This window comes from Eurosta solidaginis, chromosome 1 (genome assembly GCF_040869045.1).
Source record: "Eurosta solidaginis isolate ZX-2024a chromosome 1, ASM4086904v1, whole genome shotgun sequence".
NCBI classification, from domain to species: domain Eukaryota; kingdom Metazoa; phylum Arthropoda; class Insecta; order Diptera; family Tephritidae; genus Eurosta; species Eurosta solidaginis.
In genome coordinates this window covers 131,289,916-131,303,454 of record NC_090319.1, presented here as the reverse complement: position 1 = coordinate 131,303,454, position 13,539 = coordinate 131,289,916, and the positions used below count along the sequence as shown (strand labels likewise).

At 39.0% G+C, this 13,539-nt stretch overlaps 1 long non-coding RNA gene across 1 annotated transcript; it reads left to right on the top strand.

Moving 5' to 3' along the window:
* The first annotated feature begins 5,276 nt into the window (after nt 1–5,276).
* Nucleotides 5,277–6,511, top strand: LOC137237976 (uncharacterized). The gene is made up of 3 exons (XR_010949071.1): nt 5,277–5,522; nt 5,576–6,309; nt 6,367–6,511. It is a non-coding gene; the product is annotated as an uncharacterized lncRNA (long non-coding RNA).
* Nucleotides 6,512–13,539: the final 7,028 nt, after the last annotated feature.

The following is a 13,539-nucleotide window of genomic DNA, read 5'->3' as shown; positions in this document are numbered from 1 at the left end:
AAATACGTAACTACACTAATACTTACATACTAAAAAGTACATGATTTCACAATAAACAATTGCTTGTCAGCGTATTATTGTTGTGACCTACATATTGTCAATATGACACGCACATATGTCGGTTGGTGTGACTAATCGATATATGTGTACGGTTGTAAACAAACTCATGCTGATTTCAAGTGGTTATTTGGGTCAGTAAAATATGAGAGCTTGTGTGGTCGATATTTGTGTATGTATATTTGTATCATTAGGGTGAGGTGCATTCCAAGTACACTTCACCACCGGCCTTTAAGGAATGAACGTATATAATTTGGCGCCTAATTATATACAGTCATTCTAGTGGCATTGATATAAGTGTGCCATGCTGTTTCATTTTACGTTTAATTATCCACTTAACTTGCTTCGGGTTACCAAATTTCAATTGTCTTCCACATTAAATTGTAATTTATGCAATCGTGCAAAAGTCAAGCTGTGAAGTTGTGTTTTGATTTTTACTGTGCCTTATTTTGTGTAAAATCAATAAATTTGTTTATTTAATTAAATATTGTGCTAAAAATAAGTGTAAATACGTTGTGTACTGCATTCAGCAATTTAAAGGTCTGCTTTTCTTTACTAAAATAAATTTGATTTTAAAAAAATAATTGATAAAGTGTTTATATACATACATATTTGCCGTGTCACTTTGCATACTTGTTGTGCATTTGATTGGCATTTACTTATTTTCAGTTTTCAATTGTTGTATTTTGCTAGTGCACATTTGTTTCATTTTCTTCTCACTGTCGCAGCTGTTTGCATTTTGTGTTGTGAAGCGTCATTTAATAGTGATCTCAAACTGCTCACACAGTGACATTCAAACTGTTCTTAGAGTGATTTTCAAACGGCGATCTCCAATCTATTTTATTGCCTCCTTCTGATTAACCATTTCTTACTTTTTAACCACATAAACTAAGTAAATTTTACCTTATAATGTCTTGCAATTTTGTGAACTGTCAAGTGAAGGTATTCAAACTGTTCATAGAGTGATTTTCAAACGGCGATCTCCAATCTATTTTATTGCCTCCTTCTGATTAACCATTTCTTACTTTTTAACCACATAAACTAAGTAAAATTTACCTTATAATGTCTTGCAATTGTGTGAACTGTCAAGCGAAGGGTGATACCGAGCGTTTCGTGTCGTGCTGGCGTTGTGATGATCTTGCTCACATTAAGTGCGCTAGTTTGACGGCAAGGGTGTGTAACGCGATCAACGATAACAAGGGCCTTGGTCGTGCTTGAAATGCAGATCCACGGATCCAAACGCATTTTCCGAAATCGGTAAAGAACTTTCTGCATTGGGGGATAAATTCAAGTATTATGAAAGCTTGTTTAAAACTTTTAAACGTATTACTGATTCACTTCCTAATGCTAATAGGGACAGCTGCGATAATAAACGAAAACGGGCTAATGTCTCGGCTGACGTACTGACCCTCGATCCCGTTGAAAGCATCCCGAACCCAATCGTTCCCGTAGCTAGCACCGTAGAATTAATAATCTTAGCATCCCCAAGTCCGCTTACCGTAGAGCCTTCAACATCAAAGGCACCTCCAACAAAACCAGCAGCTAAAAAAATATTGAGCCTGTAAACCATTCTCAGGCGACTGAGCCTGGAACTAGGAAGTTGCTTGTAATCCCTCCTAAAAAATCCATTTTTGTTTCAGGATTCGAGAGGGAGACTACTGAAGAGGATCTGAAGTCCTATATCTGCTCAAAAACGAAAAGCGACCAAGCAACAATTCAGAAATTTAATTTTAGATATGAAAGAAATGTATCTTCCTTTAGATTAGATGTACCTATTGAACATTTTGATGCTATCTTGAGTACCGATTTTTGGCCCCCTGGGGCATATGTGCGGGAATTCGAATATAGGCGGAATAAGAGTGTTCCAGCACTGAGCAAAGATCCCTCTTAATAGCACGGAGTCAAAAAACTGAACGTAAAACCTGCTTTAGATATATTTTATCAAAATGTTAGAGGCTTAAACACCAAATTAACTGATGTGTTTTTAAAATCATTTAACCTATGTTATGTTTTATGCTTACAGTGTATCAATCTTAATAAAGGTGCAATACATATTGTGGCATTTTGTGCATTTTTAGTGATTTAAATTCTGTGTTAATAAACTTACACAATAATTATTGTCTAACTGCATACCATTTTGTTGGTATCTGCTATTAGCAAGTCATTGTGTGTCTTTTGCTTTCTGCTTTATTTACTGTCCGCTAAGTGCTGCCAGCTGTTAGCATACAGTGCTCCAAAATAACTCTCATTAAAGCATCTTAGCGAGTGCCCCCCAAACAATTTGTTTTAAGAAGAGTTATTGTGTTTTGTTGTTTTTTTTTTGCTTAAGATTTAATTAACAATAATGTTGGATTGTTGTTCAAAGAAGTGTACCTCCCAGGGGAAAATACCCCGAGGGGACACTTATGTTTGCTGTTGGCTATGTGAAAACATGGATCACGTTTTGTGTGCAGAACTCTCACACATAGGTGGTCGAGTTGTTGACTTGATATCCAGCAAAATTGGGCTAAACTTGACCTGTCATGATTGCCGCACAGTAGAAAATGACATGCGCGCTTTCATGAGACAAACTCAGAAAGAGTTTAATAATATCTTCATTGGCTTTCCTGACCTGCACGAAAGATTTAAAATGGTGGAGACATATTTCAAAAAATTTAAAGTAATTTCCGTGTCACCAAAACGCAAAAAATGCATGCCCAATAATAACACCAACTTGGCTTCGGGTCTGGGACAAGGTTGTCTTCATACGTCTGTTCCTCCAACTTCACAGACAGATCAAACTAATGTGACTCAGAAATCCCCTAAACGGTCTGCCGAGATTTCTATCTGTGGTACCTCTGTAGCAACTGCCCCACGACACCACTGTTAATTTCATTAACCTCCCCAGTTTTACCTTCTCTTCCACCTTTTTCTCTACCTCCTACAAACACAGTAACCGACAGTTTGGCAACAATTGTGGCTGCCAGCAACCAAACGTTGCTGACTGATTCGAACAAAAACCGCCCTGCAAAAATCGTGTGATCAAAAAGGCACACAGCCACACAAATTTTTGACAGGGGTGACGATTTGGAATGAAAAATTGTGCAAATGAAATAGCATGCTGACAAATTTTGCTTTCCCACAATGTATCATGCTCTCTCGCACCTGTTATTTTTATAGGGATAGCAAAATACGTCATTTTTGCGTGTAAAAAAATCCGCCATTTCTAATTCAGCAGAGACAGCAAAACATTTGGTGGTGGAAAATTTTTTCAATTTTGAGAGTTTTAAGTGGAATATCTCAGGAAAGATTTAAAATTAAGAGGGAGTTCTCCAGATCACAAATATATATATTTTAAAGTGCGCAAACTTATAATTTAAAAGTTATTTGGTGTTAAAGTTTGCAAATTTCTATACAAATTTTATATGTGTATACGTATATATATGTGGCAGCACAGCTTTGTAATGTCATAAATAATATATATATGTATATATATATATGCATGTTGCTACAAAATCGCGATTGATTTAATAAAAACATTTAAACAATGCAAAAATGAAATGTGAAATATACAAAAATGCAATTTAAGTTTATCGTTGCCAATTTATATAGATATGTATGTGGATTAAGGTTTTGAAAGATGTGTAAATTGTAATTTAAAATGCTATAGAAATTTGCTAAATTTGCAAACTTTAACAACAAATAACTTTTAAATTATAAGTTTGCGCACTTTAAAATATATATATTTTTGATCGGGAGAACTCCCTCTTCCATTTGATACCAAGTTTTACCCCGAACTCGGGGGGTGCTATTCTAAAATTTTCCCAAAGTCTTTAATATACAATGATTTTTGCTGTTTATTTCGACAAAAACTTTTGATTTGATTTTTGTGCTCATCGAAAGAAATCACAATTATATAGCACCATGCCGCGAATTATGATAAAAGGTGGTGTGTGGAGAAACACTGAGGTAAGCATTTGACGCGACTGTTTACTCTTGGCCGTTTATTAACTAAATTGATAACTTTCAGGATGAAATCCTCAAAGCAGCTGTAATAAAATATGGCAAAAACCAGTGGTCACGTATTGCATCAGTGCTGCACCGCAAATCTGCCAAGCAATGTAAGGCACGCTGGTACGAATGGCTTGATCCTAGCATAAAGAAAACAGAATGCTCACGGGAGGAGGATGAAAAGTTTTTGCATTTTGCCAAATTAATGCCAATACAATGGCGTACAATTGCGCCGATTATTTCAGAGGGTTAACTGGCACCGATTGTTCACACAAAATTGTTAGGTACAGGATTCGCCACGGGTAGGTGAGGTTGGCAATCACAACCCCTTGAATCATTTTGGTCGGCAGGTATGCCGCGGATATATTCTTGGCACTTGGTATTGATGGCTTTTATGATGCCACCAACACAACCTGGACAGACGCCAATGCTCAATCAACCACCAACGCCGGGTCAACCCCCAATACCCGGACACGTCCGGACGTCCTGGTTATAATGTATGCTAATACAACTAATAATTTACAAATTTGCTGATGATTATTTTTGTGTTATTTTCTTTAGCAACCACCTGCACCTGTTACTGGTAAATATCAACAGCCGCAACAGTATGATCAAGCCCAACGCCGTTTAGATCCCGATCAGATGCCAAATCCGATAAGCGTTATCATTGAAAATCAAAATAGCGCTGATGGTGCTTTTATTACTAATGAACAGGGGTTATTACCACCATTGGTGACCACAAAATATGTGGTAGAAGATCAGGGTAACTCCTCGCCACGTTACGTTAGGTATCGATAATCGAAGTTAATGTTTTGTTTGGCAATTACATTGATCTCTCTTCTTTGCAGGTCGTCTTTGTATTGCATACCTGCAACAGCTGATTTATTAAAAACAACAGCTTTGTCCATTACACTTACCATCTGACCAATGGCACGCACGGTTGAGGGTGAATATGAGCCGCCCATTGTAAATTTTGGTGAATTGGGTGCAATTAGATGTAATCGTTGCAAGGCTCAATAGCAACTTGTAGATGCTGGTCGTCGTTTCCAATGTCTAGTGTGTAAAGTAACAAGAGATGGTAGAAAAAATCTTTCACTTTTACTTGTGTTCATTGATCCATATTTTTTCTCAACAGTGCCAACTGCATATTTCCAACATTTGGGCCATACCGGACAGCGTGTCGATAAATATGAACGTCCTGAACTTGTATTGGATCCATGAGTATTTGTGTAAAAAATGCTTGGGTACCGATAGCTCTCATGGTAAACCTCAACTCATATCCAACATCAATGCCTCGCATTCAATTGTGGCACTGTACGCACTACATTGGGTTCACGTAGTATGGACAAGCATATTGTTGATTCCAGTGGTAAGGCCACAATTTCAAATGATGGGGCAACCATTATGAAACTATTGGATATTGTGAATCCAGCCGTAAAACTCTAGTAGACATCGCCAAATTTCAAAATGCTGAGGTAAGTTTTTTGTTATATTAGAATGTGTAGAATAAAAATATTTCTCTTATCAGGTCGGCGATGGCACCACTTCAGTAGTATTTTCAGCATGTTAAATCTTAAAACAAGTTAAGCCAGATGTTGAGCAAGGCGTGCATGCACGTATCATCATTAAAGCTATACGTAAAGCATTACAATTATGCATGCTAAAACATGACATGGCTGTACATGTCGAAGCGCCAATCAAAGGAGCAACATAGTGCTTTATTGGAAAAATGATCTGCCACAGCAATGTCCTCCAATGTCCAAGAGTATCAGAAAATTTTTGATGCTGAATGGCGTATTCTGTAGAATAAACTAGCTAAGTAAGGCGCCAATATTGTGTTTTCTAAATTACCAATTGGTGATGTTGCTACACAATATTTTGCACATGAACAGCACGTATCATCATTAAAGCTATACGTGAAGCATTACAATTATGCATGCTAAAATATGACATGGCTGTACATGTCGAAGCGCCAATCAAAGGAGCAACATAGTGCTTTATTTGAAAAATGATCTGCCACAGCAATGTCCTCCAATGCCCAAGAGTATCAGAAAATTGTTGATGCTGAATGGCGTATTCTGTAGAATAAACTAGCTAAGTAAGGCGCCAATGTTGTGTTTTCTAAATTACCAATTGGTGATGTTGCTACTAGAAGAAGATTGGAAACGTAGAATGAAAGCTTGTGGTGGTGCTGTTATGACTACAGCTAATGATATTAATTCAAGTGTTTTGGGTCAATGTAATTACTTTGAAGAACGTCAGGTTGGTGGTGAACGTTTCAACATTTTCCAAGGTTTGACCTTAATTTCATTTTTATAGGTTATAATTATTTAAAGGTTGCGTTAATGCTAGAACAAGTACATTGATTTTACGTGGCGGTGCCGAACAATTTTTGGAAGAACCTGAGCTTCGTTACATGATGCTATAATGATTGTGCTGCGTACAATTAAACATGAGTCTGTTGTTGCTGGTAAGTCAAAATACAAATTGAAAAAAATGTCTAATCTTAGGGCTTCATTCTCTATTACGAAACGAACTTTCGATGCGGATCAGAGACGAATCGCTAGTGTATTTGCACTATGTTAAACAATGGCCACTTATCACTTGACAATTACTTTTGCCTTCCTGTTAGTTAGAAAGGTAAAGACCGAAAGAAAATGATAGAGAATACCATTGCTAGACGAAATCGTTTGGAGGCGAATCGTTCGTCTGAGCTATCGTTCGCAATACAGAATGAAGCCTTTAAATTGTTAAGTAATATTTTGAAAAGATTGTGTCCAAATACCCCCAGCGGGTTAGAGGGTCAGAATTTACCCGCGGTAGGTATGCCTGTCGTAAGAGGCGACTAAAATACCAGATTCAAAGGGCTGTGTAGCGCAACCCTTCAGGTTTCCAGCGCAATATATAGCTTCTCCAAACCTAATTGTCAACCTCACCTATCCGCGGCGAATCATATTTCACTAACAGACGAGGATCTGGGGGGTGGGTGGGTGGGTAGGGAGGGAGGGATGGCCTGAAGGTTTAATGTGGCTAGCACGGGCTAGCACTTTAATGGTGCTGTGTTACCGGAGCGTACCGGATCTGTATCCGACTAAAGGACCATCACACCGATAACACTCCCCAAAGCCTTCGGGGAGCAACCTTATCGCTACAAAAACAACAACAACATTGTGTCCAAATCCCGAAAAAAACTATAGAATTTGTGTCAGTGAAATGTTAATTATTGCTTTTGGTTGTTAGTTTTGAGGCATCGTCATCGAGTTCCTTCTGATCGTATATGCCGGTTCTTTTGCATTCTTTTACATGCATAGTGCCGTTGAAGCCTTCCTCACCCTCTCCTCCACGTTGAGCTTCCATGACAGCTTACTGTCTAGGATCATTCCTAGATATTTTGTGCAAGGTTTCTCCCGTAGGGTCGCCCCTCCTAACTTAGGCCTGGTCCAATTAGAGACCTTGTACCTCTTTGTAAACAAGAACATATGTAACGTCATCTGCGTAAACCGTAAGTTTTTCTGGTCCCTCGTAGAATACCCTAAGCAGTTGGTTAATGACCAGCGTCCACAGCGGAGGTGATAGCACCCGGAGTGCCCCTGTCCACTAATTTCGTGGCCGCGTACAATCCCCATTGCGATGTAATCTTACTGCAGTTTAACATGCAGTCGATCCATCTGGGTAAGACTGGATGTAGTTTAACGTAATTAAGACCATCAATAATCGCCCATTTAGAAAGCCCCGGCAATGCTTAAGGAGACTTCTAGAGCATATTCCTTATATTCCAGAGCTTTCTCTATGCTTATTACCACACTATGCAATGCGATGTTTACCGACCTGCCTTTGGTGTACGCCTGTTGTGTTGTGGAGAGCAGCTTTTCATCCACGTTGGACTTTATGTACACATCTATCAGCCTCTCAAAGGTTTTGAGCAGAAATGATGTTAAGCTATTGGGTCTATAATCTTTGGGATACACGTGACCGATCTTCCCCGCCTTAGGTAGGAAAGCTACACGAGCAGTTCTCCAAGAGTGCGGTACATGATTCAGTTTATGCACCCATCGAATATTATTTTAAGCCATCCCACGACCGCCCTACTTGAAACTTGTAGCATGGCCGGACATGTACCATCTGAGCCCAGCGATTTCACCACCACTACGAGGTCCTCAGTAGTGTAATTACGCAGCATATATGAATGCAGCTGTTTCCTTACCATTACTACAGCTCGCACCCGTCCTTCCGTTTGCGCATAGTAAACGCCAAATCCGCGCGCGCTAAGTCCAGAAACCTTTCCTCCCGATGGAAGCCACGGCTCCTGGATCAGCGCGTTAGGAGGAGGAGTTCGCTCGACGCCACTTTACTGTGTTGGAGGTTTATCTGTATGACTCGCAGTACCAATGGGCTGCTTGTCCCCCTCCAGCGCCTTCATCGTGACGTCGTCGTCCTCCCCTAGCCCTTTTGGTTTAGAGTGTTCGAAGCCAGGGTGTTGTGCCGGGTGTTCCTCTGTGCGACTCACAGCACCATCTGGCTGTTGGTCCCCTTCTAACACATTCGGGGTGACGTGGGCTACCTCCACCTGTCTTTTTTCCCTTAGGCTTTTGAGGTCCTTTTCGACGTCCACCGTGTTAGGACTTTAATACCCGCGACTTCTTTTCCTGAGTCGCATATACATTTTGCCTGTACCTAAGGACATTTTTCCAAGCTTCGCGTACAATATATCCTCCGCCTGCTTGTTTATTTGGAAAATGTATAACTGACCTTCGTCCCTAGGCCGAGATACAGTAAGTACCTTCGAATCCTGTGTCGGTATGTTCGGATTCTGATTCTGCAAAAGTTGCAGTGTATCCTCCGACTTCATCACGCATGGTATCCATACCTTAACTTTTGTTACCTTGGGAATTTGCGCTTTATCCACCATCCAAAACGCGCGTTCGTGCCCTGCCTTTGGAGGTTTGGAACCACTTCCTCCAGCCATCGCAAGCTCGCGATGTTGTCGCACGCTATCATCTTCATACCATTATACCATCCCCCGAATCAAAGGTTGGAAGGAGCTTACTTGGTTATTCCCGCATCATCTTAAGCATTAAGCTAATAAGCTCCTTTTCTACAGATCTCCACCTTTCACTAGTCATCTGTTCGAAAGGACTGCTACGATCAACCAGCGCCACAGTCAGTGACTGCTTTGCCACATCACTCATCTTCTCGGGAAAAGCCGGCGTCTTAGTGTTAGTTCCCTTTGGCACCTCCGAGAAAGCCGGAGTCTTAGCTCCCTTTAGCACCTCCGAGAAAGTCGGAGTCTTAGCGTTATGTTCCTTTGGCTTATCTCCTACTTCCATAGTTGGAACTTCCCTCTGACTCGCAGCCTTCGAGGTAGTTGCTACCTCGCTATTGGGGCCCATTTGTATTACAGCTTTGGGCCTACTTGTCTTGTCTATGGGACTGCCCTGCGTCGCGGCTCTTTGACTGGGCCCTTTCTGCCTCTTGAAAGCAGGCTTGTCGCCTTCCGCCGAACGTTGCCTTTTCATTCTGCCATTCGACGCTTCTTCCTCCTCATACCGGTTGCAGAACCGAGGGTTTCTCGCAGCAAACCTTTTGAACTGCCTTCGACCTACTTCTACCGCCTCATGAGCCCATGCCAAGCACTCGATCTCCTCTTCTGTTGGGTCCACCACTGCTCCCAAGCGTTTTACATTTCTTAGTACTGCACGGTACTTCGAGAGAGCTCTTTGCTCCGTACCCTTCTCCACTCTTCTACTCCTTTTTCATTTGTGTGCTTCTCCAACACGGAGTTCATTGAATCAGCACTACTCTCGCTCCCCGAGGCCGACGCATCGCTTAATGCGTATTTGTCGTCCTTGGCTTGCGGCTCAGTCCTCTTCTTATCATCGTCCTTATGAAAATTAAGTAATGGGTCGTTCATCTTGGTCGTACGACCACCAGCCCGACAAGGCGGGCTCAGCGGTCCAGTATTATATACGGGGAAAGAACCGTCAGCCACAGCAGCGCCCATTACTGTGGTAAGGCCATCAATACTTCCCGAGGTGGTCCGGTATCGAGAAGGCTCCGTTCGAATACAGCCGAATTTATCCCCTGGCTACAAATCGTCCAATAGGCACGGTCCGCATAACACCCTGGATTAGGGGGTTGGCAGTTCTTGGTCATTGACCTCCCGCCGCCCTCCTATGAGGCAAAACGGCGTAGATGCCAGTCCTAAACAGCTCCTCCTCATAGTCGGGCGCTATGGAGATCGGCTAAGACCTCACACCAACGACGATATTCGTTACAATTGCTAGTGCATGCTCTCCAAGATGTAGATCCTGATCGAAAGTCACACCCAAAATTTCAGGGTTTAAGACAGTCGGTAGGGTAATGCCATATGATCGACATTTTGCGCGGTCATGTTTTAAATAAGGTCACCGATGATTTGGTTGGTGACAATATCAGGTTTCGCGAGGCGCAAAACTGGAGAGATTGGGGAGATAGCTTTTTATTTTATTACAAAGCTCATCGATGTAGGAAACAATAGCATAGGCGTAGAAGCAATAGTGAATCCTGGTGGTAAAGGTAGCTATTGATATGTAGAAGTTAAGCAGAAGTTTAAATATGAGTTTTTTTAAGTTATAGCAAAAAAAGCGTTGAGGATTTTTAATATCTTACCAGGTACCTTCGTACATGTTTCTAAGAATGAAGAATACAACCTATTCAAACTCAATTTTCACCAGGAGAAAGCCGCTGAGACTTCGCTATACTTTAACATACAATACGTTACCCCATTTTAGCACAACTATCATTTTTTGATTTTATTAAATTTTATAAAATGTTTCTTCCTCTACAGTTCTATTTCGGTATTGGATGGTAAATATGGCTTTCGAATTTATGCTTGTAAATCTCACATATTATCTTGGTCGAGCGTTTCTTCAATAGCTCTCTAGTGGTGATGGAGACAGCAGAGAAACCCAACTGTTTACAAATGTTACACTTCAAAAAGAATCAAAATATCTGCCATTGCGTCTACGGCTCAAATACCCACAGTATATAAATGAATCGATTGCACCTAATTGTCTGCCTAACGGATAGTATACATATTCATCAAATCGAAAATATTGCACCAAACGAACTGGGTCTGAATACTGAAACAGTACACATATTCAAAATCGATGAGGAGGCTGTGATGATGGTATAGGGTGAGTTGTTGAATAACATACGAAAACCACTTTAACCCATCTATATATTTGCATTACAGCTAAAGCTTTACAAACAGCAAAAATTGCTGGCGCCAAGCAATTGGAAAAGGCAGTGAAGCATTCATCACACTGTACGGATGGTGTAAAGTTAGAAACTGCTGTTGTAACAGCTGCCACCGACACAACGGTCATCTCTACTTCGCCGAGTAGCGGCTCGTCCGACTATCTATCGAATACAGTATAATCATATCTTTTGCCAACACAGGTTAGCGATGTGCTTGCACAGGAAAAGATTTCCATTGGAAAACAAAAACCAAATAAGAGAGTTTATTTATTATTAAAGTATTTACTTTTCTTTAAATCAACAGTATTAATTTAAGTTGCAATATCACGTACATATATAATAAGGGATGTGATACGATTGCTGTCGGAATTAGATTTGAAACCAATCAATACTCCTGCTAAGGGTTGCAGAATTATTGCTTGAATAATTAGATTTAGAACAATAATAAGTCTGACTTAATTACAAGTCGTACATTTTTAAGTTCATCAATTACGACAGCAATCGGATTCCACGACACCTTTGAATATACTTGATCTGAAAAAGAGTAAACCTAATCCGAATTATTACTAAGCTTTAAGTTGTAGATTATTCAAATAATTGGAATTTTTTCTAAAGCTTAAAATTATTTTCTGTTGGCTTAGAAAAGATTTCAATTGGAAAACAAAAACCAATTAAGAGAGTTTATGTTATTATTAAAGTACTTAATTTTCTTTATATCAATTATATTAATTTAAGTTGCAATATCACGTACATATATAATAAGGGATGTGATACGATTGCTATCGGAATTAGATTTGAAACCAATCAATACTCCTGCTAAGGGTTGCAGAATTATTGCTTGAATGATTAGATTTAAAACAATAATAAGTCTGACTCAATTACAATTCGTACATTTTTAAGTTCAGCAATTACGACAGCAATCGGATTCCACGACACCTTTGAATATTGTTGATCTTGAAAAAGAGTAAACCTAATCTGAATTTCTACTAAGCTTTAAGTTGTAGATTATTTAAATAATTGGAGCTTTTTCTGAAGATTAAAATTATTTTCTGTTCGCTTGGAAAAGATTTCAATTGGAAAATAAAAACCAATAAGGCGAGTTTATTTATTAATAAAATTCTTACTTTTCTTTTTTATCAACTGTATTAATTTAAGTTACAATTTCATGTACATATATAATAAGGTATGTCGTGATACGATTGCTGTTGGAATTAGATTTGAAACCAATCAATACTCCTGCTAGGGTTTCAGAATTATTGCTTGAATGATTAGATTTAGAACAATAATAAGTCTGACTCAATTACTAGTCCTACATTTTTTAATTCATATTTTACTTTATTACTTTCAAATTCAATCACGACAGCAATCCGATTCCACGACACCTTTGAATATTATTCTTGATTTGAAAACAAGAGTAAATCTAATCTGAATTTCTACTTAGCTTTAAGTTGTAGACTTAAATTGATTCAAATAATCAAATTTTGTATTTGAAACCATGTAAACAACTCAAATTATACATGAATATAACACACTTCTGAATTGTACAAATGTAAAGTTAGCTGCAGCAGCAATATAGCTCAAAGCAATTAATTTTTATTTATTTATTCAAAAGCTAAAATTATAATATGAAATTATAATATAGCTATAAAGCCATAGCAATTTCATGAATATATGAGGCTCCAAGATGCAAAACTAGATGAATCCATGATACGTAAAACTTAGAAAAGCACAAAAAAGCTGAAATTTTGTAAATTGTTATGAATTTTCAACACGAGTTTTTAGAATGTTGCTAGGCGATGCAATATTGTCGCAATTTAAATATTATTTTAAAATTTTTAAATATCTGGTTCTGCATCTAGGCGCCTCATATATTGGCCCCTATTATGAGCATTATTCGATCTTCGCTGGCTATCGAACATCGAAAATCGAATTTGAAATTGGTATTATGACAACTCATCTCTGTCGAAATTTTCGTTGATTATCTAATTTTCAAGCGAATAGAAATTTGTTGTCGATGCTGTATCGAATAGAAAAAGAATTGTTTAAAATGTAAGTTTTTTGTATTTATGTTCTACTTTTTTACTACCTACTAGTAATTTTAAATTATTTGGTTTAATTTTTTATAGGTCCAAGGTCGTGAGTACAAAACAACAGCTTGAAAGACTGGTTTCAATTATGGAACAAAATCCCCATATAGCAAAGGTACTTGCACATTATAGAAATGCAACTTTGCTTGATGCAGCTCAGCCTCCT